Below are 7,260 nucleotides of genomic sequence, written 5' to 3'. Positions count from 1 at the left end.
GCTCCTCCACGTGATTCATAGGCTACGCCTTCGCCATCAGACGTAAGTGATACCGTTATAGGAGATCCCTGGCCACAGCAGACCTACTCCCCACAGCAGACCTACTCCCCACAGCAGACCTACTCCCCACAGCAGTCCTACTCCCCACAGCAGACCCACCCTCACAGCACACTCAGGCATATGTGTAGCTCTGGTGGGCTAGAACAGTAAGTGCTTCTGTTATACAAGACCCCTGGCCACTGGAATCCTTCTCTACTCCAGTGTATGCCTGGTGCGATAAAGCTGGTTCCTGCAGCCTTTAAGATAAGTACATATGAAGTGCCATTGAAAAGAGGTGTAGGTGCTGCCTCGTTTATATCTTCATAGTGTTCCACCAGGTCGTCGGCAGATGTCTAGGATGCTACTGTGAGAAACATCGAGATCAATGGTTCATCCTGTTACAACATTCCTTATACCTGGCCCCTGCAGTACCTTTGACAAACAGTACTCCCTTTACCTGGCCCTTACAGTACTTTATTTACCTGGTCCCCACAGTACCTTTCACAGCAATCCCTTTACCTGGCCCCTGCAGTACCTTTGACAAACAGTAGTCCCTTTACCTGGCCCCTGCAGTACCTTTGACAAACAGTAGTTCCTTTACCTGGCCCCTGCAGTACCTTTGACAAACAGTAGTCCCTTTACCTGGCCCCTGCAGTACCCTTCTGTCTACCACCAAACTGCTAGCCTCGCGTACTCTCATAATTCGTATGCTGCTGCACTACCTTATCCTGTACTCCTGTCTCCCTACATACATTCTATCACACCAAGCCCCACCATACATAATCAGCTGCCCTTTTGTACACTCTTCGGCTCACCTTCCCCAACTGCCTCTGTTTTTGAGCTATAAATCTTCCTGTTGTTTCTGTTTCACTCCCTGTTCTTCTAGCTGGAGGGATTATATAGTGTTCTTTAAATCTTCACTAATGACGGCAAGGTTAACACACACACACACACACACACACACACACACACACACACACACACACACACACACACACACACACACACACACACACACACACACACACACACACACACACACACACACACACACACACACACACACACACAGTATGTAAAAAAGAAGTCCCCACCAACATAGAGGGAGCAAGAAGGCCTGAAGGTGGCCGATAATTTTACAACCTAGTCTTGCCAGCACAACACTAGCGGTCGCACCTCATTATGTAGGAGTCTGTGTCGCCCTGCTCTTGCCTGACACACACCCATATCTCAGTCCCTCGTACACACCAAGAACCTCACTGTGCCGCAGTCTGTGTCGCCCTGCTCTAGTCTGATATCCAGCCACATCTCAGTCTCTAGTATAAGTGAGCATGAAGGACGCATTATAAAGGAGTCTGGAGTGTAGACATACTGCGAGGCGTAAGAGAAGGGAAAATTCAACTTACTTCCGATCAGCGAGAGCGAGATAGAAAGAGAGAGAGAGAGAGAGAGAGAGATTCACACACACACACAAATGTATATTCAGTGGCGTATGCACTTAAGTGCCACTTAAGTGCTAATTAAGTTCCACTTGTGCCACTTTTTTTTTTTTTAACGTGTCCGACTCTGGGCAAAGGCTTCAGGGCCTATTTCTTGGAGGCAGTGACCTATTCCAAGGCCCAGTAGTCCTCCTACACCTCCACATGTCACCACTTCGGCGTTAACACCCACCATCCATAATGAATACATGCTAGGGCTGTCCCATACAGGACTGGTGTATTGGTATTAGCGGGTGTATTTTTGCGACATGTCGGCGGGTCATCTGGTAGATCAGGAAAGTCTGCTTTTAGGACATTCAAATCCTTAAACTGTTCCCTGCCCCAGCCGGGATTCGATCCTGGGTCCATTAGGACTGCAGGCCGCTTCTCTACCGATTCAGCCACCGCCTCCCCCCAGCTTAACTGCCGCTTAAGTTGCACTTAGGCTGTACTTAAGTGCTACTCAAGTGGCACGACAAATTTATGTGCCAGCCTAAGTGGCAACATAAGTGGCAACTTTAGTGGTAACTTAGGTGGCAATTGAAGTGCCAACTTAAGTGGCAATTTAAGTTTCAACCTAAGTGCCAACCTAGATGGCAACGCACCAACTTTTGTGGTAACTTAAATGGCCACTTAAGTGCCAACTTACACGGCAACTTTAGTGCCATTTTAGGTAGTAACTCAAATGCCATTTAAAGTGGCAACTACAGTGGCAATTTAAGTGGCAACTTAAAGTGGCAACTTAAGTCCCAACGTAAGTGCCAACCTGAGTCTCAACGTAAGTGCCAACGTAAGTCCCAACTTAAGTACTAATTTAAGTGCTAATTTTAAGTGCCAACTCAAGTGTTAACTTAAGTTCCGACTCGAGTGCCAACGTCAGTTCCAACACAAGCGCCAACTTAAGTCCCAACACAAGTACGATCAACGACAATTGACGGAATTACCAACAAAGCGAGCATAGAGCTGGACCGAATTGCACGATGGCAGCAGAAGTGGCGGATTCAAGCGAATCCCTTGAAATGCACAGTAACATATTTTCGTATTAAATCAGCCAACCCCCGCCCACATTTTCTAAATTCGCGTGATCCCGATCGCGTTCCCATTCCTATTAGGAATACTTGCACCGTACTTGGTCTTACATACGACAAAAACTTCAAATTTCATCATCATATACGAGGCAAGGCAGGCGTGGCTGGCACTGCACTAACACAAATATACCGGTTCCGTAGTGCAGCATCTGCAACTAAATTTCATCTGTATAAAGCACTGATCAGACCACTGCTCACGTATTCACCGTTAAGTCTATCTCTTTCGGCCAAAAGCAACATTCTAAATTTACAGAGAGTTCAAAACAAAGCCATACGTTGGGCACTGAGCATACGGTGGGATGATTTTGTCACCAACATACACTCTCATGAACGCGCCAACATTCCACCCATCAACACTTACCTTCACCACCTACAACAAAAACAAATCACCAAACTCACCGACGTTCACACTGACTTCATCGACTTTTTCACCCGGATCACACCCCCCACACGACCTCTAGCCAACCTCTTCCACCCTGACGCAAGACCTGCACCAACCCCATTGTTCACTTAAGCACCAATAGTTTATTTATTACTGACCCTTTTATTAATTAACTACTTAGTTCACACCCAGCAACTCACTCAAGACTCTAAACCACCCCTACACCCATTATCAAGATCACGGCAGCCACGTAATAACCCGCCATCCTCATATCCAGCACCCTACCTCAGAGCCTGAACCACCCATACACCCCCCATCAAGATCACGGCTACAGCCCCCAAGAGACAACCTACCCTTACTCCCCTTCCTCCACTCCTCCCCCCTACCTCCTCCCCTTTCCTTATCCCCCTACCCAAGCCCCCCAGGGCTACAACACCTTACCCTAACACCCGTATCCTACCATCCTACCCAGGCTTCTGGAGCCGGAAAAGATCAGATGAACCTGAGAGGCAGCCAATAAGCTAATGCTTGGCAGAGAAAGCCGTAGCTATTCACTCCTCCCGTCCTTAAGTAACAACACATTGCACGTGCGAGACCCCCCCCCCTTCCCAACACCAAACACACGCACGTTGGGTTAAGCCCCGACACTCTTTCTCTTAGTCTAAATTCTTCCTCTCCTACTTAAAAAAAACAAAAAAAACATGCACTTTACACAATGCAACCAGGACCAGGGCTCTCAGTAAGGCCGGGAGTTTAAACTAAGGCCTAGTTCCTGCCACCACGTGTCGTCGCCCTGGTTGCATAACACTCATCACATATACACAATCATTCTTTACCTTCCTTCCTTTCCCCCCCTTTTCTATACGTCATTATTATTATTATTATTAAGTGGCCCCTGAAGGCTGCGTCTGTCACCTGTGCCTTGCTGCCACACTTCCACTCACCTCTCGTAGGCCAAGGCTATTTTTAGGTGGCCTTGGTACAGTCATGGACAGAGAAACCTGGACAGGTGAGGTGAGGCAAATGTCATATTTTCTCTTTTCCCTCACCTTGTCCGTCACTCTTCGTTCACGACTCCTTTCCCCCACCCCCCATCCAGCTTATCCCAACCCTCCTCTTCCCTAGGCTACTAGTCTGACAGATCGAAACGTAGGGTTTTGGTGGAGTCACCCCCTCCCTGCACTGTTGCCACGTTTCCGAGCTGACCTCTCCATCAGCGATGACCTTGACACTGTTTCCCTCTTGTGATCTCCGTTTTTCTAATACCCCCTATACCCCTGCCACCAACACCCCCTATACCCCTACCCCCAACAACACCCCCATCAACAACACCCGCTATACCTCCACCACCAACACCTCCTATAAATATAGACCCCCACCATCAACACCTGTATAATAATTAGCCGTTGATAATTGCTATACTTTTATTGAGAGCATACATTCTACCCTATTGCTCAAACTCCCTAATCTTACAATCCCATCTGTCTTAATCCTTCCCACTGCCTTCGTTCCTAAATCCCTTAATTGATCTATTTTTAACCTAAGTGTCCCCACACCTTTTAAACCATTTACCTCTCTGTCACTATTCTCCACCATATGTATCAACTTGTATTATATTGTGTATAGAACTTTCATACTGTATGCTGTACTACTGTATAATGTATAAGAATACCCACTGTTTAGTGGAAATAAAGTTTTATTATTATTATTATTATTATTATTATTATTATTATTTCTCTCTCTCTCTCTCTCTCTCTCTCTCTCTCTCTCTCTCTCTCTCTCTCTCTCTCTCTCGCTAGATTTTGTTATGTGTCATCCATGGTTTTTTACTTCCATTTTTATGTATGGATTATAATTTTGACTTTATTTCCGCACCACCCTTGAGGTAAAAGTCACGGCGCGTTTTTTTTATAGAGGTTTCCCCAATAGGCCTAAATCCTGTAGGGGGTTGGTGACCTCCCACAGCGTACACACAAACACGTGTCGCGTGAGTGCTGCCACCCCAGAGCTGTTTGATATATTTATTTTAATTATGAAAGGATCGCCTCTTCCCACTTTTATCCCTTCAAATTTTCTTGCAATTATACTTGCTAAATTAATTAGCAATGTTAGAAGTGTTGGGGAAGTAAATAATAATTAGAATATTTTTAGAGCAACACTGCCAAATTTTTATGCCACGTTTCTCTATTATCGTATAATATAGTATGCAGAATAGTTTTATTCTTCCTTGATACATGTCAGCACTTTCATTACAGTTATATTAGTATGAGTTATGTTTATGTATCATTCCTACTACACAAACCACAGGCGTTATACATCGTAGGGTTAGGAAACATGGCAATAGTGTAGGGAGGGGGTGACTCCACCCAAACCCTATGTTACGAGGAGGAACACTATATCACCACACACACACACACACACACACACACCTGAGAAGCTCATCTTCATTCTTCATAAACGCATCTCTCTCTCTCTCTAAGGTTCTGTTGGAGTGAATAGTGTTAGTGCAAAGTATGCGTTTACTGTGAAATAAGTATTATAAAAAGAAATAAAACACTGGAACATATTGAAAGAGAACACCTGCAGTAGGCCGGTTGGCCTATGCTGGGCAACTCCTTTCAAGTTTAGGTCTGCATGCTAGAGAGAGAGAGAGAGAGAGAGAGAGAGAGAGGTGAGGAGTGACCACTTGTCCCCTGGGAAAGACCAGCCCCTCCCTCTCTGTCTGTCTGTCTGTCTGTCTGTCTCTCTCTCTCTCTCTCTCTCTCTCTCTCTCTCTGAAGGTTCTGTACGAGTGAATAATAATGTCAATGCATTTTGCATTTACTGTGATTTAAGTATTATAAAATAAATAAAACATTGGAACATATTTATAGAGAACAACTGCAGGCAGTCCTTTCAAGACGTCAGCATGTGGAACTGTCATTAATTCCCTGCGGGCCAATTAACGTCCACCTTCATACGTGCCTACACCCTTCTGCCACAATTTTCGCCAAAGATTCCACAATATTTCGCCTCATCTTTACAATTTAGAGCATACCATTAGTCATGGTAGTGATTGCACACACACACACACCACACACACATATCTATATATTTATGAGAGAGAGAGACGGGGGGGGAGGGAGAGAAGAAAGGAGGGAAGTAGGGGTTTAGAGAAAGAAATAGAGAGAGAGAGAGAGAGAGAGAGAGAGAGAGAGAGAGGGGGGGTAGATGGGGAAGGGAGGAGGGAGACAAGAAAGGAGGGAAGCAGGGGTTTAGAGGGAAGAGAGAGAGAGAGAGAGAGAGAGAGAGAGAGAGATGAGGAGTGACAACTTGACCCCTCGGAATAACCAGCCTTACCAGGTCATATGGTTAGGACGGTGAGGGAAGGAAGGGGATGGGGGGGTACGGTTCATATGGACGAAGATTTAGTGGAAAAATTGAAAAGGAAAAAGAAACTTATCAGCTCAGCCCCCGAGTGTCCAGCTTTCAATGTCCATGACTGTACAGCCCACCATTTACCCTCCCCCTCCCCTCTGTGTGTGTGTGTGTGTGTGTGTGTGCATTTATTATTATTATTATTATATTTCGACTTTATTTCCACACCACCTACTGTCTTTGCCAGAATTCACATGTTTCTTCATTGCGCTCAAAAATCTGTAACGCCCATATGCAACATCACTGCGCTCCATTAGAAACTTTCTTCCATCTACCTTAGCATATTTAAACCCGATTTTCTTCAGAACCTTTCTTAATGTTTCTCTGCTGCCGGGGTAGGAAAGGTTCTCTTTAATTTCTTCATGTATTTTTGCCAGTGTGGGTATCTCTTTCCTCTCGTAGGAACCGAGCACGGTTCGTCGTAACACCTTCATTAAATTCGTCAAAGAAATCAGCAATGGGTCTTGTGCGTTGCCGTTTCTTGGGAGACATAAATTCATTACTTTCTTCATTATCTCTTGCTTCTTTGCATATTCTTTTTATTGTTCTTTCGCTTACTTTTGTTGCCTCAGCTGTCCGGCAAGTAGCCTTTGATAAGCTGGTAATAAAATCCCCCTTCTCCTTCTCTCGCTGAAAATACTGGTTTACATTGTATATAACTCCTTTGGCTTGACTGTGCAGGTGTTTTGATTGAGGCTTTGGAGAGGCATCCATTGTCCTCGAGTGCGGAAGAATGAATGAAGCGCGCAGAACAGGTCAGGTGGTATGTATGCGTGCGTGCGTGTGTGTGTTGTGTGTGTGCGTGCGTGTGTGTGACACTAATCTGACCCAAATCCGCCTCGAAAGACCTGGCAGC

The sequence above is a fragment of the Coenobita brevimanus genome, unplaced genomic scaffold (genome assembly GCF_032717465.1).
Source record: "Coenobita brevimanus isolate Jiangsu-jjx unplaced genomic scaffold, ASM3271746v2 jjx.HiC_scaffold_2712, whole genome shotgun sequence".
Taxonomy (NCBI): domain Eukaryota; kingdom Metazoa; phylum Arthropoda; class Malacostraca; order Decapoda; family Coenobitidae; genus Coenobita; species Coenobita brevimanus.
The sequence above is the reverse complement of the archived record's forward strand: the minus strand, read 5'-3'. Positions refer to the sequence as shown.